This window comes from Equus caballus, chromosome 16 (assembly GCF_041296265.1).
Source record: "Equus caballus isolate H_3958 breed thoroughbred chromosome 16, TB-T2T, whole genome shotgun sequence".
NCBI classification, from domain to species: domain Eukaryota; kingdom Metazoa; phylum Chordata; class Mammalia; order Perissodactyla; family Equidae; genus Equus; species Equus caballus.
The window spans coordinates 20,694,782-20,718,936 of NC_091699.1; the positions used below are offsets into that span (position 1 = coordinate 20,694,782).

The following is a 24,155-nucleotide window of genomic DNA, read 5'->3' on the forward strand; positions in this document are numbered from 1 at the left end:
GATGGTTGAAAATGGAGTGTTATAGTTAATTGAATAGGGTAGCAAACTACGCATTATGCTCTATGTGAATTCCAGTTTTCAAAAAGAGCACAGTAAAGTGCACTTAACAGGAATGTTACTGAACATGATGCAATCCTCATTTCATGATTCAGAATCCACTTTTGGGGTCTGGCAGGGCTGCAGGCATGTTAATTCTCATTGTATAAGACTACAGATGTAGATGTTCCAGAAGGTGAAGTGAAATCTGTGCTGATCCTTTGATTCCCTGAAAGAGGCTTACTTAACGAAAACTCCTTATTTACTTTTTCTCCCTTATAACAAAAAGGAAAGCTCTGCTGTTTATTTTATATTCTAAGTAAATAAGCATTTAGAGGCTATTTATTAATACAAAAAGAATGATTCCTAAAATTTCTGCACAGTAAATAATTATTTATTATTTAATTCAGATAATTTAATACTATACCAGTAATGTACGTCTAGCAATTTTTAATCTGTAAAATTCAGGAAATGCAGATATAGTAATTAATGAGATAGACCAGTTTTAGAGCACATGACCATCTAATATATAAATATATACATACATGCACATGCATACACACACATAAATACTGATAGACAGATACCATGAAGAAAACAAAATAGTTTAATGAGAGAATGACTTAGGGTGGTACTATAGATAAGGCAGAAGGTAAAATTTGAACTAAGTATAAATTAGCATTTTAAAGTCTTCAAAAATCCCTAAGGCACACACAAAAACCATTTCCGTTACTCCAAAGTATATCTGTAACCAAATTTATAAGACCAGCCTTCATTCTTTTATTTATTTAATTTTTTTGGTTGAAGATTAGCCCTGAACTAGGATCTGAAGCCAATCCTCCTCGTTTTGCTGAGGAAGACTGGCCCTGATCTACCATCCGTGCCCATCTTCCTCTACTTTATATTTGGGACGCCTACCACAGCATGGCTTGACAAGCAGTGCCATGTCCACACCTGGGATCTGAACTGGCGAACCCTGGGCCACCGAAGCACAACGTGCCAAATTAACCACTGTGCCACCAAGCTGTCACCAGCCTTCATTCTATAGGACAAACATATTTACCTCTCTGTGGCCTTGTCTTGTTTTTCTATAGGCCTCAAGTACCTGCTTCATATCTTTGCTTATTTAAATCCTAGGACTTCTTCACTATCCAGATTGATTATATGCAAACTGCTTTGGGAATTTTGCCCTGATTCTCTCCAGCTAAGCAACGGGTCATCGCTTCTTGCTCCTCATCACTCTGCTGCTTGTTATTCAGCTTTCTTCTCCTTCTTATATTTCTATTGTTTGTATGCTACCAGACTCCTTGAGAAAAGAAACTATGTCTAAGTTTTCTGTTATGTATCTTATCAGATCACACCATGTATCTTGTAAGCTTATACAAATGTTGGAGTTTTATTAGTACTTGAAAAATCATATTGAGGATACTTTTGGCTGTAAGTAACATGTTATTCAGTTAATAGTGACTGAGAGAATAAAATCACAAAATAAGTGTGGATGTAGTTTGTTTCTCTGAAGTGCTCTTAGCCTTTGGCTTGGCTTCATAAAGTGGGTACTGGTGCTCTATGCATCATGCTTCACATGACATCATTAAAAAGAGGAAGGAAGGGGTCTGGTAGACAAAGGCTTTCTCTTATTATCCACATGGCTTTTGATCAAAGAGGAAATTTTTTTTCTTTGTGAAATGTTCCATTCCTCACCATATTTTCCTTACATCTCGTTGGCCGGAACTGCGTCACATTATCACCCTACTCTAAACACTAGCAAGAATAAACAAGATTGCCATGATTGGCTTATGCTTCAACCTTTGAGGATGGGTTTCTTATTACCAGAAAAAAAATCTGGATTCTCTTGGCAGGGAAGAAGACAGGTAAGTAAATGATTATTTGGCAGACAAGTAAATATGTCCGTTCCATGGCAACTATGTAGTCACCATTTCCAATTAATATGAGTTTGATATGCTTGTGGGCATCGAATAATTATTTAAAAAATGCATAAATAACTCCATGGGTGCATTCATGCATTGTTATCACCAAAAGTAGGGACATAATATGCGGCTTTTACAAAGTGTATTTGGTTCACAATCCTTTTGCCCCCAGTATATTTATTTTAGTTTTATATGATTATTGTTCCCCAGAAACCACTTTGGTGGGGGAAACTGGTCTCAATCAAATACTGAAAGGTCATTGAGGATAAAACAACTATTTAAAACTGGAAGTTTGGAGAAGATATGACCAAGAGTTGTTGTTTAAGCTCATCAGAAGACAGGAGGCAGATATCCTCAGTAAAGGAGCAAAAGAAAGCCTTTCCCAGGGAAGAGAATGGTAAAAACAAATGTGTAGAGTAGCTAAGACATGGGGTTATTTAGAAGAAAATAGAGAAACTTGTATGGCTTGTGGGTAGAATCTACAATTCCACTTGATTTACAGCTAGAGAAAAGGATAGGGCAAGATGATAAAGTAGAATTAATACCTATCTAAATTTATTTTGTTTCTTCTCCTATTATAATGATTACTCTTAGAGACTAATAAAAAATACAAAATCATTCTAACACCCGTTATTGCACTCTTGGAGGAATAGTTAGGTGATACATAAACAGAAACAGAAATCGTAAGAGTTACTAAGTCTCAAAAATCTCCAATGTAATAACTAGTGAAGAGGCTCCTTTACCGGAATACCAACATCACTCAACAATGATTCAATTAGAGAAAGTGTCATTGATTCTTCAATAAGATCTCCGCGGCAAAAGGTTTTCATAGTTTCATTTGGTGTCTGAAGGAGGCTATTCCCTATTGGCAGGGGGAATAAGGAATGTCCTCACTTTGTTAATGAGGATCTCCCTGCCTGCAGATCACAGGGATTGCTGGAGGAAGCAAAGCTGAACATTTGTCTATTTTTCTCTCTCAGTCTTTCATCCGAGTTCCTGGGGGGACATAGAAGAATAGAAAAGGAAAAACAAATGGGAAAGCTTTTGTAAGAATAAAGTCTTAGCCAGATGTCCAAAATGTTGGGTAAGTTCCAGGGTTAATAGGTCTTGATATGATTGTTGTGAAATATTTGAATTTATGTTAAACAGAACTGTAAACTGTAAGCCAGTAGAGGTTGTACTGGTTTCTGCACTCATGTCTTTCAACGGCCAGGACACATCCATCTCTATTTTAGTTGCAGAGTTTGGGACCTGGACTCAGGAGATCGTTCCTTGGTTACATATGCGTGTGAGAAATTACCTCCTGCAAAGTTTCCAAGATGCTTTTTAGACTGAAGTAGCCTGGTGGGTTCTCTTTATTGAACATTGTTGGAAATATTGATTTGTTTTAGAATTTACCATTTTTAATATTCCTTCCCTATATCTTGCAACTTCTGCTATCACATCACCTGCCACCATATCATCTTCCAATTACCATGATTGCATATTTTTTCAAATGTAATTACATTTTAGGTTGTCTGCTTCCTGTGGAGATTGAGGAGGAGAGAGAATGTCATCAGTGGCAGCACCACTAGCTGTATTTTAACAAGGTTGCCTCAGGAAAGATTTTGAGATGGAGTTGCTAATCCCCTCCATAATGCATGGATTCCTATTGGCGGCAAGTATTGGCTGGATTTGGGAATTTTGTCCTCTTCCTGATCTTATGCTTTAGATGCCAGATTGCAAGGACAAGGTATCTCAAATGGTCAAGGATGGGATATTGGTGCTATGGAGTCATATTCTACTTTTACAGAAGGAAAACAATACTTAGGAAAAACAATTTACCAAAAGTCTCGTTGCCATAGCGTTATGAGAAATGACTAGAGTCACATATTTTGACTAGGTCCTATGGTGATCTTTCCAAAATTCTATACTGTTCAAAGTGTTCAGTTCATCTGTATATTACATTTCAAAATAAGAAATACTCATTTTGATTTTTAAGCAATACCAATCATGAATTGGTTTGGTTGTAAAAATAGACAACTCAAAATAGCAGTTGCTTAAATATGTTTACTTCTCCTTTGCTTAAAATAATAGGTAAACATTCCAGAGCTGGCAGAGCAGTCTCATGGTCCCCAGGGACTCAGGTTCTTTGTATTTCTCTGCTTTACCATCCTACCATGTCAAGTCCATCCTCAATGTCACTTAGAGTGCCAGATGCTGCTGGAGGTCCAGCAATAATGGATTCATTCCAAGCAGCAAGATGGAAGATGTAGAAACAAGAAAGGGACACATTTTCAAGTGAGTGAAGTCCTTCCAAAGTACCTTCCAAGCTTTGCACACATCATATCCACCTAAATATAATTATCCAAAATAGTCACATGGTCACACCTAGTTGCAAGAAAAGATTTTTGAAAAATGTAGTCTTTTAGCCATGTACATTGTTGCCCCAATAAAACTGAAGTCTGCTACTAAAGAAGAAGGAATAGAGAAAGAGCAGCCATCACTGCCACAATCTTGAAGGATGGACGAGAGTTGGCCATGTACATCTCTAGGCCAGGGAACCAGTAAGCGGATACAACTGATAAGTTAGATCTGATTAAATCAACCTTTAAAACAATTGTGTGCAAGCCAAAGAAGACAAAGTCAATGGCCTAGAATTTGCTAAAAGGATATTAGCCAATATATTAACCACAGGTGATAAATGATGTTGGGAGTACGCTTCCATTAGGATTATCTATAATGACCCCCAAACAGTACTCCTATTTACATGAAAACATTCCTGGCACTAAATTGATGTGCTTCTAACTGCACGACCTTTATAACTTTCCAATTCTTCTGCTATGATCATCAATGAAATTTCATTAAAACTATTCAACTTTCTGTCATCTAAGACTCTTTTTAAATGTTTTTAATGTGGGCAAGTTTAATATTCATTCGAAAAAGTTGTTCTCACAACCTCAGCATAAAGGTAACTTTGTGATAGTTTATTCAGGTTCCTGGGTTCTTTTTAGCAATAATGTTCCTCCACGGGTTGGAAAGATAGCTCCCTTAACCTACTCCACTTTGATCAATTAAGTTACAATTCTTGATTTCTCTGCTGCCAAGGACAAGAAAACACCTATAGTTACAGACCGTCATCCCAGATGAAGAACCCATGAGAGTTCCAGATGTGACGATGATCAGTCCATGCATCCTGGAGCAGCGAGCTATGGGTGTTAGGTGTCTGGTTTCCATCAGTCAGACATAAGTCATGTTTATATTCATACATAGAAAATAAAGTAGAAAGAATGAAAGATACTTTCCCAGCTAAAATGTCAAGTAAAGCTATAAAGATGCATTTCATTTCTTACATTGAAAGAATATACTCTGAAAAAAAAGTCACAATCGGATTTTAAATGGACTCAAGGAGATCAATAGTTTAATTATTTTCTGGAAAGTGGAAGAACTATTATGCCAGGTAAAGAACTTCTTCTAATTTCTATCTAATAGCTGTCATTTCATTTTACATCCACCAGATGTTTTTAAAGCAAAGGACTCCACACATATATTTACTTTTGAACTCTTCTAGTCTTCTCTTAGCCATTTTTCACCTTTATCTCTCTAAAATTATATTGTGTGTGCTTCCTACTTAAAAGAATCCTATTTACCCAGCCTGGCGCTATGATGTCTCAGAGAAAAGAGTTCACTTCTCATTCTGATCTTAATCTATTACCACAGTAAAATCAATAAGCATATTAAGGAGCTTTGACTTCTCCACTGCTAATAGAGAATTCACCTAAATCTTTCCAAATTTGAAAACTAGTCATTTGGGTTAGGTAAACAATATTGGAAGTAACAAAAATGTGAGAAAATTCCAAGCTAGTTTCTCTTAGGTTTTGAAATATACTATTTATACATATCCCATTTATGTATGTGTGCATGTATGTGTAGTATCAGTAACATTTACTATTACTATACTGTATATATTACTAATCATAAATACTATATATAGCATATATAACTAAAGGATATATCTTCCTAGTTAGTATTAAGAAAAATAAAACTAAAAACCTTTATACATCCTAAGGAATAATCTAACTGGAAGCTTTTCTCAAGATTGCTAACATTGGAGTAGATGACAGCTTCCTTGAATGTAACAGTTACTGGTGATAGGGAAGAGGGATGCTGAAACATTGTCTACTTTGTAAGAGAAGATACGGCACTGTCATTGGACTTAGATGCACTGATCTATTTTCCTTGTAGCGATGGTGTATCTACCCACATTGACTGGTCTGATCCTCTTTTGATCAGTTCCGTTCACTGAGCATTTTGCTGGAGCCATCCTGCTGAAGATGTCAGGGACACAAAGAGATGTGATGGCTCTTCAGGCATTTAAGGGACAGAAGGATGTGACCTTGTAAATACGTAGTAAACGTGACTGCTCTCTAGAAATGCAAATAGAACACTATCTCTCCAAATACCTCCTTACACCTTCCCAGTAGAATGCCAGATTGTTGGATAATTTCACAACTGACATCACTTTTTAGTGAAGTGAGGAACTCCTTTTAAGATGAACTTTACTCAACCTGTTTAAAGGCATCTTTGTGCGTCTTGCTCCCAATATCTCATAGAGATGATGTCCAAGTGCATTTTTTTAAACAAACTACAAGTTTCCTGGCCCTATGAAAACACGGAGGAAGGTCATAGAGGTGAGAAAGAGACAGAGATATGCTGACAGTGGAAAATGAAAAGATGAACAGAGGATAAAGTGAAAGAAGGACAGAGGGAAAGAAAGACAGAAGAGGGAGAAAGAGAGACAATGGTGGCGGGGGTAGCCCAAATGATCTTTTAAAAGACAATGCCTTTTATCTTGGGATGCTTAACTTTTTGTGAATTAAAGATTCTTTTAATTAGCTCAGTTCCCCTCCAAATTCCACATGGTCCCAGAAACAGTAAAAGATTACATCTGAAACAGAACACTGACAAGCAAGATGCCCAGGCATTTCCAAGCCTAATCATTGTTTCAACCACCAAACCATACCCCTGTCAAAGTCAACAAACTATCAGGGTTTCATATGTGACCAGTGGTTAACCACAGCCATTTAAAATAAACTATGCTGGTTAGAGCATGGCAATTAAAACATTCGGGGTGATTTTCAATTCATTGCCCTCTGTCTGAATGTTGAATATTTGACCTCCATTGACTACTTAAAAATGGGAGTTTGAGTACAGTTACGATAATAGATGACACTTTCAGAAAGGTAATTTCAAATCTTAACAAAGTACCAGAGCAGCAGCCTATTTGGGGATAGAAATCACTGAATCCATCATTAGTCAAGTTCACTTAAGGCTAGAAGCAATTTGAACCACCTGAGTAACCTTCCCAAACAGCGCATCTTCACAACCGGCCGGCACCTTTCAGCTATTTCCAGTGTGACTTTCCTTGGCTCCCAGGCTGTCCTGATCCTGTTTGCTTTGGAGCAGTAAAAGTGATTCCGTTTTTCTATTATTCTATTTCCTGACACTGCACAGAACAAATTATAGTTAGGAAACCACCTGAGGGTAAGGTGACAATTCAGTTGTCAATTTTCATGGATAAATCCCATTTCTATCAACATAAGCAAGGCAAGCCTCTCACCCTCAAAACAGATGTGTAAGGGATTCCGTTGTTAGCTGCTCCACTGCCCTGAGAAGGAAGCAATCACGAAGATGAGGGCAACTAAAACAGCAACAGAAAATGTGAACAAAAAAAAAAAAGAAGAGAGCCCTCTCACTGAAAAAATATTTTCACTGCCAACGTGTCTCTAATATGGTATGGAGAGATGCGAAACAGCCGTTTTGCAGAACACTCTTTATAAGGCTAACTAAAAGCTGTCATGTCAGCACGTTGAATGCAGCCCAACAGGGCACTCAGAGATAAATGAGTGCCAGTGTTCAAAAGGCAGAAAATAAGCAAATGTGTAGCTGGTGGTGGGAATATTTATACAGCCCAGACTCAGTAGGGGACTTTAGCTCATAATAGATTATGGAGATGTTATAACCTTCTTATCTTTAGTCATTTGTATGCAAGCTCTAAAAATCTGTTAACCGAAGAGATTTTTTTTTTCAAATCTCAGATTAATTTTTCCCACAATGGGCAATCTTTATTCTACACATGCTCTATGAAAACCCGAGGGAACAAAACACATTTGCAAGGAGTGAGATGAAACCAAAAGTAAAGGACATGTTAGAAGTAAGAAAGAATATTAATTTTAGGCTAGCACAGTATGTTTCAGATACAAAAGGCATCATTAGATTAGTCTGTGGGGCTGTAATCTGGGTATATTTAATTATTATCTTAAAATGTTATCTTTCTTTTGGACCTATTTTCTTTCTCTTCACAAAAGTTGTTCATTTTGGGGGAAGAACCCTGGAAAGAAGTGGGTCTATTAATAAATAACTGAATCACCTCTCTGTTTTTAAGGAAAAGAGTAGTTGGCGATCCGAGAAACTGAAAAAGAGCTAAATTTTGTTTGTATCTACCTTGGCAAAGTAATGAATATATTATCAATTATTAGATAATTTTAATCAAAATTATTCTGGATTAAACAGGTTCCAAATCTTGTTTCCAACCCCACCCCAAGTCTTGATTTTTCCATATATTTCTAGGTTATCTACTGTGTCCTTAGAAGTAAAAGGCCCTGCACTAGCATATTTCTTCAAATCTAAGCATTCTATACTTCACATTTTAACTTTCCTGAAATTAGGATGCTTCTTCAATCACAATATTGCCAGAATTAGTGAGTACTGTTACTGATCAGAGTTTATAACGTCTGATTTAATAATATCTTTTGTTTCAATTACCCCCTTCAAACACCATAAAAACAATCATATCCATGGCAGCTCCATCAGAAGTGTTTACGTATTCCACCAGGGGATAAGCAGTACCAGATTGAGGGGGTGGAGAAAGGGGAAAAACAGACGCAAAATTGCTAGATAAGAATAGGCGACAGGTCAAGATAAGGGCAAGACATTCGAGAATAGGATTGGGTCCAGGATACAATCCATTTTGAATGTGTTATAGGCTTTTACTTAATACTGGCCCTGATGTTGGTTCACCTACATTAAACTTAGCATATATGGGGTTAACAGCAAAAGCACTCATCCCCTTCCCCTGCTTCTTTAGTTAGGCTCATATGTAAATATCTATTCCTTTAACCTTTGACTCCCTGAGCTTTACAATCAAATAAAAGTTACAAATTGTTAAAGCCCAGGTGGTCTCACGCTGGGCTTACACTCAAGTTTTGGTTAATCATAGGTCCTTGAAGTTTATTACAGGAAAACTGATGTACAGAGAATACGAAGAAAGTAAAGCTTCCCAGGCCCCAACTCCTCACCTTCCTGGTGCTAGAATCTACCATGGAGACAGACGACCAGAGACATCCACCTGTGGAATTCCTTATCTTGTCACCCTCCTCCCTGCTAACAGCCTCACAAGGCCAAATGCAGCCTGGGGGAAAATGCTGACGAGCAAGCTAACAGGCTCCCCCTGTCACTACAAGCAGCAAACCTTTAAAATCCTTTACCCACCTCTTAATGGGGAGCCAGCAATTCTTAAGACACTAGCCCTTGCTCACTCCCTCTTCCTGGCAAAGCAAGTAATGCTGTTTTTTCCTTATCATCCAAGACTCTCTTCTTGTTATTCAGATTGGCACTGTGTTCAGAGACCAAACTTTCCATAACAAATGGACCAGGAATATACTCAAAATAGAATTGAGTAAAATAGAGACCTCAAACTCAGGGGCAGTGGGGCAAGATAGCAAACTGATCTGAAGGAACTGATGACTAGACCAAAGGACCAACCACCAGACAAGATTTGAGTGGCCAAGAAAGGTTTTATTGATGAAGCAAAGGGAGACGTCAGTCAATACTAAGGAATCATTGACCCCCAAAGTTGATGATAGAATTATTGAGAAGCCCCCATTGGAGTGGGTAGTGAGTTAATCAGAAAGATTATCCCTAATGTTGTATATTCCAGAACAACAAAGCATCCCACTTCCTTAAGAAGAGCACAAGACAGCCATTCAGTTAGAGTAATTGATTGGCACCACCATTCAAATATGCCAGCTTCCCTAAGTCGTTGGTCATCCTCATCTGAACAGTCAGAAAAGAGAACAGAAGAACATGTTTAAAAATTATTGTAATGATAAATGAAGTAAATTTTTAATAGAAGAGGAAGAAGAAGGAGATGAACACAATGACGGGCAAATCATTTGTGGGAATCGTGCTCTCATTACTGACATATTCAAGGATGAGCTCTTTCTTTCTTTCTTTTTTTTTTTTCTTTGAGGAAGATTATCCCTGAGCTAACTGCTGCCAATCTGCCTCTTTTTGCTGAGGAAGGCTGACCCTGAGCTAACATCCATACCCATCTTCCTCCACTTCATATGTTGGATGCCTACCACAGCGTGGCGTGCCAAGTGGTGCCATGTCCGCACCCAGGATCTGAACCAGAGAACCCCAGGCTGCCAAAGGGAAACATGCGCACTTAACCGCTGCGCCACCGGGCGGGCCCTGGATGAGATGTTTCTGATTATAGTGATTCTGATTTACCAATTTCACTTTGAGCATGGGTGTGTAATTTCCATTTGTGTGTCAACAGCGACAATGGAAACTTTTCCAAAATTCCCAGGAATGTTTTGTTTATAGCTACCAAGTTGTTTCCACTGCTGATATTCGAGGTTAAGCAGATGCCCTTTCCCACGATAAAATCCTTGCTGAGAGCTTATTAGTTGATTTCGCTATTTGATTTATCTTAGAATTAAAAGCTAACTAGTATTATTGAAAAGTAATTTATACCTAATGGCAGGTATCTACCCTGACAGATGTTTGCTGAGTGTCATGTGTTAGATGCAGGAAATGTTCTCACTATTTTCACTAATTAAAGTTTTAGCACTGAAATAGCTTTTGCTCACAAGTATTTTCAAACTAGAATATAAATTAGATAATTACTATATAGGTCAGTTAGCCACAGTTTTCAAAGCATTTTATCACCAATTTCTGTAAAAGTCATCGAGGTGAAAAATGTAGTTTTATAAAATAAGTTTCTACAGGTTGAAGAGCTAATCATATTAAAACACAGATACTAATATTTTGATTAATTCTTATATATGTCTTACTAGTCATTTTTATCTTTCAGAATAAGAGTTTCTTTTTTTAAATCTGTTTTGACAACTTATGTATTTATTACATAAAGTATGCAGTGCATTTTAAATCATTAGTTAGTCTTCAAAATTTCTGTAATTTGTTCTTTATAGATTTTTACTACTTTAGTCACAATAAGGAACTATATGTTTGGGCAAAATTTAGTAAATATAAGATCATACTGCAGAAACATCTGCCAAGATGTTTGCAAATGGGATGCCAAACCTCACCTCCCAGCCATGTACACCCACAGCCACTCACGACACTCATGACACAAGCTTAGGTTTGGTTACTACGTATCGGTCTTGTCTTCAGCATTAGCCATAAATTCCACCTCTGCTCCCTCATGAGTCTTCACATAATGGTAGCTGTAGGTGCCCTTAGATATTCAGTGCATGCTCAGTCGCTATTTGGGATGAATTATTCTTTCATTGAGACCAGGTGGGAGATAGAAAAGAATCAGAAGCAGGAAGAAGAGTGGATCACTTTGGAGTCTTTGTTGTAAGAATCTCTGGGAAGTTGAATCCATGCCTGAATTCGATACTTTCTGTAGAATGAATGTTTGTGTCCCTTACCAAAAGTCATATGTTGAAATCAAAACCCCAATGTGATAGTATTAGGAGTTCAGGCCTTTGGGAGATGATTAGGCCATGAAGGCAGAGCCATGATGAATGTTATTAGTGCTCTTATAAAAGAGACCGTACAGAGCTCGCTTGACCCTTCCACCACGTGAGGACACAGCGAGAAGACGGCTGTCCATGAACAAGCAAGCAGCCCTCACCACACACCAAATCTGCCAGCACTGCGATCTTAGAATTCTCAGCTCCCAAAACTGAGAAATAAAAAAGATGAAAAAATATAAATAAAGAAACAATCTAGTCTATGGCATTTTTGTTATAGCAGCTTGAATGGACTAAGACAGCACTTAAGTACACTAGAATGGGGCATAGGTTTGAGAAAGAGTAAATCATAATGGCTTTAAGAAGGTATTCACACATTCATGAAGAAATATACTCTCTGACAGGCAAAATACCATAAAAATAATTGTTTAAAATGGATGGGAGGATGGATGAATGGATGAATGGATGGAAAAACCACGCAGAAAATCTAAAATTATAGCAAAAGTCAAATAGTCCTGCTTTCTATAAGTGTGGCTGGGATTCGTGGTCATTTAGTCACTTCCTTTTAATGAAAACAGCTATAGGTTATATTGAGCTCTTGAGCCACATTCAAACGTTCAAATGAATGTTACCGTTAGTAGAAGAAGGGCATTATGATAAAATTTTTTTACCTATAGTTTAACTCAATAAATATTTATTGAGATCGGTATGTGTCAGGAACCTTGCTAGGGCTTGGAACATGGGATGGCTAAGGGGCTTAATCTCTGGATATGGACAGAGAAGGAAAAAAGTCACAGTAACAAAGTGTGATGAGTGTTACGATTCAGTAATTGCAGACTGTTAATGGGGGCGTGGTAGATGGCACATAAGCTATGACAGAGCTTGGTGACAATTTAAGATTCTATTTTACTTGACTTTTATAATTCCAACCGTCCTAACAAATAAAAACTATTACTCTAGAAATGTATAAATGTAACCATATTGTGGCCTAAGTGTAAAACTGGCTGCAGTCATGTTCAATGTTATGAGAGTTTTTAATGTTATGGACCAAATACTTTTGATCCAAGTAGTTTATGGATTTGAGATTTTGGTTGGTGTTAGACATGAGAAATGACCTTTAGTCCAAGCGTGTTGTTGAAAATGTTTGTGTATTTAATGTGAAGTATAACTTTTTTTGCAATACATCTAAATACGTGCGGTAGAATGCTAGTATAAACTTGTATAATTTGCTCATGGGGTTGATTATTGCACAGATCTTACCAGGTTCCCACAAAACTTTAAATGCCTGATAGAAAATGTTTGGTACCTAAGGGTATTAGCCACTTCTATAGCAAGAGAAGTAAGTTGTGCAATACTCTGGGAAAGATTAAAATTAATATTGACTATATTTATGATATATTTATATTTATATATTTAAATATATGATTATATTTATGAACACCACAAATCGTTCCAGCTTTTTACTTCCTAATCATGTAATGTAAATTAAGGTGGAGTTTGACAACTACATTCAAGTGTGGATTTGGGAGCTTGAGATCTTAGATATGCAGAATTTAGTCACCTATACAAAATCTCGACTTTTCCATTCTTGACTCAGGGGTTTTGTTTTTGTTTTAGGCTTTCTGGTATATGAATATTTCTTTCAGTCACTGTGTATATCAGCTTTTTGCAGCCCGAGTGATTTGGTTACCCTTTTCTTCCGATTTTCCTCCAGAGCCAAATATCTCAGTCTTCAGTGTTCTTCAATATTATCAGAGACTTTTTGTGCTTGCTTATTTTACCTCTCAATCTCCTGGGATTTATTTGCAGGACTGGGGGGAAAAAATCTTTCCATTTGCTACCTTAATGAAAGATTGTCCTTTCCAGAAAGCCTTACAAGGAAAAAACGTATTAAATCAAAGCAAGACAAATGTCATGTAAACACATTTTACAATGGGAGGAAATGAGCTATGTAAATCAGAAGCATCCATAATTTTGAAATGTGAGCTGAAGTCATCTTCTAAGATATTGACCTGATTTTGTTCTACTTGGAATAAATCTAATCTGAATTCATCTATAAAATAATGAAACTGTGTTTGTGTTTAGACACCTAATTCCTGATTCTAACAGGAACAGAAGAGAAGCTCAGGGAAGCAATTAGGCTAATCCCTTAATATACAGGATTTGGCGTAACATGAGAGACTACAAGGAAATATTCAGTCCCAGATTTTGTTAAAGCACATTTCAAATGATCCATCCAAAACATTCACTTTGTACCTCAAATATCTAATAATGGTAAAAACTGCAAAGTGTATATTTGAGAGTTAACTGTTTCCTTTTAGCCAACCCTTTGAGAGGTTTCCAAGGCACATGCACCACTAGTCTAATCATGTGTGTGAAATCTCAGGAAGGCACCATAGACTGCTGTTGCCAGGCAAGAATAGCTTATTGATACCTAGCAGGTATACGATTTCAAGTAGAACGTGTTCAGTAAAGTCATCATGTGATGCTTCTAAAGAGACTAGTTTTGAAAGGTTCTGGGGAAGTAAAAAGAAATTATGGACAAAACCCATCCCTTAAAATGTGAACGTATCATATGGGAAAACAATACTAGGGAATTTTACAGAAAATCTGGGAGGATGTTAAACAAAAGGATATATAGCATTGGAATGCCAGAATGATCCAATTGGCCAAACATTTTACACACACACACACACACACACACACACACACAGAATTTCTAATAAGGGATAAATGACAGAGAAGAGCTGGGAAATTCAACTAAATTTTTTAAATGAGATTCTGTAGGAAAGTTGTTGCTAGGTATTAAAGCAGAGAAATTGGAATGCTCCTAGTTATTTAAAAGAGGAGAAAAGAGAGATTAATTATTGTTTTAAGGCAAGCCAAAATATGATTATAAATGTTAAACTTCCAAGACGTAAGTGTAATCTCCTAGGTAGGATGCAGTGTAGATGTGCAAAGATTTGGGGAGGCGGGTATATTGACGTTCTTGTGATTTAAAAAAAAAACTCATTTACTGTTTTATTTTCAGTGTTTTAGGATTTAAAAAGCCGGAAACTATCTCTCGGAAGTTTCCAAAGGCACTGGCTTGTTATCATCAAGTAGTGCATCACAGAAACCACTTGGAAAGATGGGATTTTTTTACCTCACTGTTAGAAAGGAGGAATCAGTTTTTCTTCATCCTCTTGTTTATTTTTTTACAAAAATTGGAAGGATTGACTTGGTCCAATACCCAAATTAACCACTACAATATCATTTGATGCTATCTCACAAAAACCCTCTTGTGGGGCTTCCCGGTGGCACAGCAGTTAAGTGCCCACGTTCTGCTTCGGTGGCCCATGGTTTGCTTGTCCAGATCCCAGGTGCGGACATGGCACTGCTTGGCACGCCATGCTGTGGTAGGCGTCCCACGTATAAAGTAGAGGAAGATGGGCACAGATGTTATCTCAGGGCCAGTCTTCCTCAGCAAAAAGAGGAGGATTGGCAGCTGATGTTAGCTCAGGGATACTTTGCCTAAAAAAACAAAACAAAACAAAAAAAACCCTCTTGTTTCCTGTAATTTATTTTTTGTGGGAGAGGGCAAAAAGATGGACTAGATTAAAGTGTATTCTTTATTTCAAAAAGGTTTAATGGTGATGAAGTCCTCTCTGAGTTTTTATAGATAATTAAGCAGGAAGAAAATATTTTTCACTTTGACAGAAATTTTTCTTCTATTTTTGTCATCCATGGTGATAGTTAAGTGTCTTTCCTATACATATTAATGTTTTTTATGAGGCCCAAGTCCTTCTGGGATCTGACTGAAGATGCATCAGCATGGTCCTACAGGTTAGCAGATGGCAGGAAACAGGGTTTTAACTTTAGGAGGAACAGAAGGAAAGGACTATTTCCTGGGTAAGTTCTATGAGCCTGGTTTTTCAAGAAAACTCATGTACTCTTTAGTGCAAACATGTAAGTGGTTTCTGATGTTCTAGTTTACAATGACATCCCTGAGGCTTAGAGAGACCAAGTATTTGCCCAACTTCACACAGTTGGAAGGGTGTAATTTGGGTTTTTAAACTAGGATTTCTTGTTTGAAATACTGTATCTTTTCTTCTTTGTGATCTGAAATGATTGAAGAACTGATTGGGGGAAAATGAGGACAATTGGTGGTGGGCATTGGACTCAATTTAAGGTCTTCTAATAACTGGAAGGACTATATCTTTAGGGTATAGCTTAAGCCACTGAAGAAGAAATCAAATGTCACCTTCACCTAGAGCCAGTTACACAGGGAAATGGCGTTTTCTTAAGTGGTCCCTAGAGTCATAGATACAAGTGGGTTATTACATGATTTTAAAGAAAAGAACAGAAGGTAAAAGACTTGGTTTAGAATTTTGCTGATTCCAAGGGCCTCTTGGAACGAGAACTGTGTCGTTATTTCCTCTTTTCAGATACTGTTAGAAACGAAAGGGAAAGGGAAAAGATCAGGCATGTTGACTTAAACTTGTTTCTTCCACATCTGAGTGTGGAAGATTCCAGATGATGGTGGAGATCCCAGTGGAAATGCTCAACACAGCACCAAATTGAACACTATGATTCTTTTCCTTACAGGCCTGTTGTGGTGTTCTTCCACCTCCTCAACCGGACTGCAAGCTCTTTCAGGCCAGGGATTTGCTTCTCTCTGTATCTCCAGAGTTGATCAGGTTGCCTGGTATGTGATAAAGGCAGTGGTCATCTTCACTGCTATCCCATCTACTCCTAATTCCTTCTTACTCCCTCACATGCAAAAAATAAAATGCCTGAGCCAAAGCTTTATTCTCCAACTTGGGTTCAAGGCCTAAAGTTATATAGCAAGTGGTCAAATATTGCTGGATAAGCGAATTATCTATTTCCACAATGACAAGCAATGGAATTTTGAACACTCATTTATTGCCCAATTTCTTTTTCAAAAGTTACTCAAACTATGAGTATTATGTTGTATTGATGAAGTTATTTTACAGCAAAATAAACCTTGACATTTTTTAAAGGGAAGAAATAAAATAGAGGCTCATCTTAAAAGAGAAGGTTTAGATTTTGCTCCCAATGACCAAAGTCTGCAAAGGACAATAACTGTAGTTGAATTATTCCAAGTCAACCCTTTACTATTTGCTTCAAAAGCTGTTGTCTTCTTTTAGTGGCAAAGTAACCATATCACTGCTTTACAAATACAATGGCAGACCACTTTTTAAATAAGGGTATAAACAGGATAATAAGAGACAGTCGTTAAGGATTTTAGCTGCTGAGCCAGACCACCTGGATGCCGAGTTATGGCTTTTCCACTTATCAGCTGAGTCTCTCTGTGCCTCAGTTTCCTCATCTACATGAGGGCATGATGACATGTTGTATGTATTCAGTGAGCAGATATAAAAGTCAAGCATCTAGAATGGTGCCAGGCACATCATAAAGTCTTGCATCAATGTTAGTCGCACCTCAGATGTTGTTGTGATTTAGATTTTCAGCTTATGGCAAAACTGGCAGCCCCTAGAGTAAAGTGACCAATTAGACAATTGTTCCAGTGGTCACCAAGAGAACAGCTACCAGTTCTGAAAGGGAGGAATGGTTTTTGCCACCATCACCACACTCTCTCAGTACAGTCTTTGAGCATCCCTATCAAACAAAGAAGCATGTACCCTTAGAATATGCTGATAAATCTAGAAGAACAAACCTCACGACTTATAACATCTTTTAATCCTTACTTGTAAAGTCTGCAGTTTTGTTGCCAGAAGCATTGCATAACAGTTCTCTGGAAGAACCTAAGTATTCACAGTGGCTATGATGAGACAATGGAAAGACAATGTACAAATGAGATAATTTCTTGGTCCCTGTTTTGTACCTAAATGAAGTAACACCAGGTTATTAATTTGCAAGAGCTAGATGGTTCTAGGAAGTTGAAAGGTTCATTTCAACCCTCTGACACACGTACATTTATTGATTAAAGTTCTCTCTTACCAACCTTCCATTCATTCAGAATAATCAGGAATTTATCTGGGATGGGATAGGCATTTTGCATTCCCTTCTGAGCTGTCCCCAGGAATAGTCAGGGCAGACATCATTTAATTAGGTGACCTGAATGACAATGTTTTGGCTACCTGTCTTGAACAATATTCCATAGCAATCTCCAGGAAAGAATGACATTTGTCACAGATTAGCCCTTCCCTAGGGTTGGAAAACAGACATAGGCTTATCGTCCATTAGCCTTTCAGAGACCCTAACATGAGAAAAAGACTTGGAAATATTCTTATCAACCATCTATAAACTCGTTGTTGGCATGAGGTGCCAAAATGTCTTAGCTCTGAAGATGATAAGTTTCTTTGGGGAACTACACAGGAGAAATGGGCCTTGGGAGAGAAGTTAACATGTCCTGCACACCTAGGATGTTTCAGACACTGGTTCAGTTGCCTGGCGTGTGTGGTCTTGAACATTCCTTATAAAACTTCTGTAAGGCTGTTGTTGCTAGTTTTACAGACATGGAAATTGTAGCATAGAACAGTTAAGAACTTTGCACAAAGAAGCATAGTGAGAAGCTGAAGCAGGCTATGAACCAGGACTGTCCTGAAGTCCACACTTCATCAAATACAATATAGTGGTTAAAATTAAGTGCTTGGGAGCCTGAAAGAGTTAGGTTCAAGGCACCCTTGGGCCATGTCCTTGCTCTATGACTTGGGATAAATGACATAGCGTCTCTGTGACTTAGAATCCACACTTGTAGATTGGGATGATGATACTAAATCACAGAATAACAAAGATGATGCGCTCAAATCACCTTCTTTCAGTGCTTGGTACACAGCAAGTGCTCACAAAATGCTGGCTTTCACACCTCATCCAACCTCCTCACGAACAGCCACTTACAGAGAAGCAAGAGGAGACAGCGTGCCACCACCGGGAGAGGGCGAAACACGGGCTTGAGGGAGGCATTGTTTCCAACTGGACCTGAGATTAGCCAGGAAAAGACACCATCCGGAGACAGTCCTTGGAAACTGATAGGACTTCCTCCAAGCCTGATTCTGACTTTTTCCCCAGACCCTTGGTCTTATACTCACAACTGGTTTCAATTAGCAATACACTCTGTGATTCCCAAAACTGCAGAGTTTAAACATTGCCAAGGACACCAGTTCTGTGATGATTCCAACCACAGAACTAGGTAATTTGCGGTGGAGGTTGGGGAGTTTTATCAATTGACCTTTTTTGCTGATACCAAAACAACAGATTAATTAGCTTAACTGATCCTCTTTTTGGACTTCTTAGAGGAAAGAGGAGAAATCTTTCTGCTCCTTTGCAGAAGGAGACTGCATTTTCTAGGTATGCACATTAGATTTTATTTTATTTATATAAAATAAATTGATAAATTTTATTTATATAATATTTTATATAAAAACTTTATTATGCTGAGTTTTAGAACAAAGCTCCGAAGTTTACCTGGGACCACTAAATGTGAACGTATAAACCAGAGCATAGAAACCCTAGCCGCACACTGGGGAATAGGTTTTAGTAGAATGTTGTCTTTATTATTATTAACTATTATTATCAACAAAGTAGGCTTTGGAGTGAAGTATGTGAAGGAACTGGGCATCTTCAGAATGAGCAGCTTTTGTGTGATGACCTCGTTGCTCATTAAACCATCAGAATGTTAGGCAGCCGGAGGTGAGTTCCCCCTCCAGTGAGACGTTCACATCTGAGCTAGAGCAGCCCAAGTGCTATAAAATTCTTTGAATTTCTGAATTTTTCCCCGAAGTTTTAAGCTTTTCTTTCCACTAGGTTGGACTCTCACATTTGCTACGACACAGCTGATTAGAAAAGATTCTGGTATTTACTGTCTAAGTGGCAACATGCATAGTAACTAAATTCAGGGCATTTGGAACAAGACAGATGAGGGTTCGAAATCCAAGTGTGACACTGAAGATTTGTCAAATATTTGGCAAGTTACTTGACGTGTAAAATGAGGATAATAAGATAATTTATAGAGATGTTAGCATTAAAAGATACATGCAAATCATTTATTAGAATACCAGATGAATAGTAAGTCCTCAAATGTCAATTGCTATTTTGCCTTTTGCCATCATCGTGGACCAACATACTATTGATGGCTTGCGTAGGATTCTGGTGATGCCTCATGAGTTGGAGGTGAAGATACTGACACTGTCCATTGTAAGATGTACAATTATTGAACATACCACCAAAATAAAAACAATAAAACAACTTAAAACACTACAATTTAAACTATCCCACATGGTGTTCTTATTTAGAATTCTCTTGCATTCATATAAAGAATTCTTTTATATTTATTGAGACAAACATTTTAATCATGTAATTTTTTATGTGTGCTCTATAGTATTAAAAAAAATGAAGTGGTTACAGTATTCCTAAAACTTCACCTTCAGGATCCAGCTTCTCTCGATCACTTTTCCCCCTGGGAACCATCAATGTCTGTGCTCCATTATTTTCTACAGAATTTTCATCCAAGCTCATTTGTAAGTTTTGATGCGAGCACTGTCTTCCTGACCAAGCTGGGGTTTGTCTCCTCCTCTACTGAGTCGCAGGCCACTGGAAGTGAAGGAGCGTCTGTTCAAAGTCAGCAGGAAGTTGTATTCCTATTGTTTGATGTGTGACCAGCAGTCCTGCTGAATCAGTCACACAGTCACTTGAGACTTTGACATCTCTTTCTTTTATTCTGAGGGATGGGACAATTTCCTCTGCCTTTGGTGGCACTGCTTAGTATAAGGCAACATGTGCAGCACCAGCAACGCACATAACTCAGCCGAGGTGATGAGAGCCATAGCTGAGACCAGGTACAAGATCTTGGGAGCAAAGACGACTGAGTGAGAGCTGCCACACAGCAGGCTGATGGTGGCTATAATTCAGCATCAGTTTACGCTACATCTCAATGTCAGAGACATAAAAATATGAAAAAAGTGCATTTTAAAAATGATAAAATATGAAATCTCAACTGGAAAACTATTAAGGAGTAGCACATCCTCTTCACAGAAATGGCTAACCAGGTCCTTACTATTGTCACTTCGTGGACTAATTGCGTAACTCTTGCTTTCTTTGAGATCTGATCTTTGTCACACACAGTACTCACAGCATTGATAAATCTCCTGCCTTTTGCGCTCCTGTCAACTTAAATTTCAACTTCATCAGTTTCGCCCCTTGCCAAAAATGCTGAGTAGGCTGAGAAATATAATTTTTACCAAAGTTCAATCTTAGGCTTAACTTTAAAAGATCCTCAAATGGGGCTTTCTGGATGGCTGGTAATATATTCTGCTTCCTGATCCAAGGTGCTGTTTACATACGTGTGTTCACTTGAGAAGAAAAAATTGGAGCTGTGTACCAATCTTAAGTTTACAGCCCTGTAAGTTTTTCACAAAGTAAAAACAATGATGTTGCTATGACATGTGCCCTTTTCTGCATGCGTATTGTAATCAAAAGTTAAAAATAAATCAAAAATAAGCAAAAAGGCCTGGAAATACTCTGAAGAAAAATACAGGTGAAAATATATGGCAATAATTCAATACTGAGTTTACCTTATTATCCAACATTAATCACAGATACAGTCATAACTAACTGATTCTTTAAACTGAACCTCTGCTCCTCCAAATCTATCAGTTAGAGACAAAGCCATCTCTGAACCGCTCATGTTAGAAATGAGCGCCTGATACTTTCTTCCGTTCTCCCTCCCCTCCCTATCTTGAATCAAATACTAAGTCTTGCTGATCTTACTTTGTAAATCATCTTGATGTGGTCCCCTTTGATCTATTCCTGGTATCACCACGCCCTCATAACTTCCTGCCTGGATTTCTGCAACATAACGTTTAGAGCAACTCCAGCTTCCAGTCTTGCCTACTTTCTATCCATTTCATCACCTCATATCCTGAAGTAACCAACTGAAATGCATGTCAGACTATGTATCTTCTCTACTTTAAAACCATATTTTTGTGACCCATCCCTGGGTAGGCTCAGCACGTAAGCAGGAGGAACAAGGCCCTCCATGAGGGGGCTATGATCAACCACTGCAGTCTATCTCCATGTCACTCCCTGCCTTTACTTTAACCTCTGATGCATGTGGTTCCCTCTATACCAGGCCGTTTCTCCATCCCATGCCTCTACTCAAGCTACTGCACCGACTTGAAATAAGTTCTTCTCCTCATCCCAACCCCCACTCATCCTCCCATCCTTTCTTCTCCAGGCTCACTATTTGTACTGCAACATGGATCTCAGATGTCGTCTTCTGGAAGAGTCTTTCCAGGACTCCCCCGACTCATGCTGTGTTGAATGTACCTCATCTGTGTTCACTTTCACCGTGTAAACACTTCTCCTGTAGATTTTGTCATACCATGTTGCTGCTTATTTACATGTCCTTGTCTCCTCCAGACTATTCAACAAATATTTCTATATATCTTATTCATTCTAGCACTTTCAACCTAGCATCTGGCACTTAGTAGGTGATCTGTTAATATTTTATGAACTGAAATGAATGCCAAAGGACTCAGTGAAATGGGAGGGTGCCTTTAGCAAGAATCTAATTGCAGTGGTTAACCTGAAGCCACGTAAGCTAATATAATTAACTTCACTTTACGCATTTGTGAGATTTTTGGCATGTTTCTTATTCATTTATGCAAATCAGTGTTATATTTTACATTATAGTTTCCTCTAAGGAATAATACATAATCAATACTCATATAATATGAACTGGTTGAACATCTGGCGTTAAAGTCTTTAAAAAGTTTTCACCATAATCAAAACCTGTTGGAGATTTAAGTAATATGTTAAAGTACTTGGCCACTAAATGATTTTCCACAGTGAATGAATTGAAGTTTTATAGCTTTAATGTTTAAAATAAATAATCAGATTTAGTCTCCAGGGTGGAAAAACCTCATGTCCCATGCAATTTTTTTCTAAAATATTGCTATTTACAGTCAGAGAAGCATTGAAGTATATTTGTAGATAGAACAATTTGGCTTTGATTTTTGCTCATCTAATTTAAGGAAAGCTAAACAGATTTAATTTAAAAGTGGGAGATAAAAACATAAAAAAACAAGAATCAATTCTAGATGAGAAGATTGCGTTTATAATGGAATCACAGACATGCTCTTCACAACGGTGGGTAGAATGGGGAAAATGTAATAATTGCCTTCAATGGTATTGCTTTTCTCTAAATTCGTATTACCTGCTTACTATTTCAAAAAAAATCAAAGAAATATACAGATGGAAGTTTCCTTTTACTGGCAAGTGAATTGACTCATTTGTATATCAAGCCTTTATTTTTAGCATGTAAAATTGAATACAGCAGATGAAATGGAAAAGAGTTCAACTCCTGCATGCTGAACTGGAACAGCAGATGAGAATGTTAGAGAATCTTCCTGCTAAGCAGCACCATATTTGGGCCATTGTTTGCCCATTCCTGGTCAGAAGGTTTATTAGCAATGATTCTTTTTCCTATGGAAAATCAAGAAATTAGCTAACAAAATAACCAAAAACTTTTGAGATTTAATTTAAACTCACATTGTGGACCACAGTTTGGTAGAGTGGAGGGAGAAACACAAGACATGCATCAGAGATGGCAGAGGATTTGGTGAAATCAATAGCTTTATAACAACATTAACACCACATAAATAGTACAAAGTTAAAAGAAAGAATAATATTTGGCCTCTGATGTTTCTTACATTTATTTTTCCCCAGAGCTTTTCTTGCTGATGAAATTTCAGAGTCACCACTTCCTTGAATTCAACCTTTCTGCTGAGTTCTGGTTCAAATTAGACATTATGGTCAAGCAAAGGTGAACGCATCTGTGTCTCGGCAAAAGGAAAAGGTAAGATGGGAAAGGAAAAGAAGAGCGTAGCTTCCTTCTCATTCCGTATTAGCCTCTCTTGTGTCCAGTGCTTGGCCATTGACATTTGCCTGAGGGCTCCTTCTACCCAGACCTTCATCACTTAGTCCCTGAGAGAATTTTCTAAATTAAAAAAAAAACTTAACTTTACTCTTGGGACAAAAATACATTATGAAATCTCCAATAGCATGCAACCTCTGAGACAAATCTGCTTATGAATTCTGCTGCTATGTTGAATCTTATCACATTGTAGAAACTTGGGAAACTATCTGCATTGAAACAAAGTACCGGACATGTTTGAGACCTTCTTCTGAGAAAAACAATCCTGGATGTTCCCTCCACAGAAGTGGCCTTTTTTGGTGGCATGTGATTCTAGTTTTTTGGTCATACTGGATGGGACCAGGAAGCCACCTCCTTGTCCAAAGTAGCTATAAGAGTGCAGTCGCCTCTAATCTGCCTGACATAATAAATTAAATGGGGCTAGTTCATAATGGATAGGGACTGACAGCACCAACCTTTCCTCACGTATTATGTTGAACTCTAGACACAGAGTAAAAGAGTACAATGATAAGCAGAGATCTCAAAGGG

The 24,155-nt window shown here is 37.8% G+C and overlaps 1 protein-coding gene across 13 annotated transcripts in view; it reads right to left on the reverse strand.

The window, feature by feature from the left end:
- The window catches only part of GRM7 (glutamate metabotropic receptor 7), an 828,681-nt gene that overhangs the window by 580,418 nt on the left and 224,108 nt on the right, over positions 1-24,155 (reverse strand). The gene's annotated exons all lie outside the window — the stretch shown is intronic.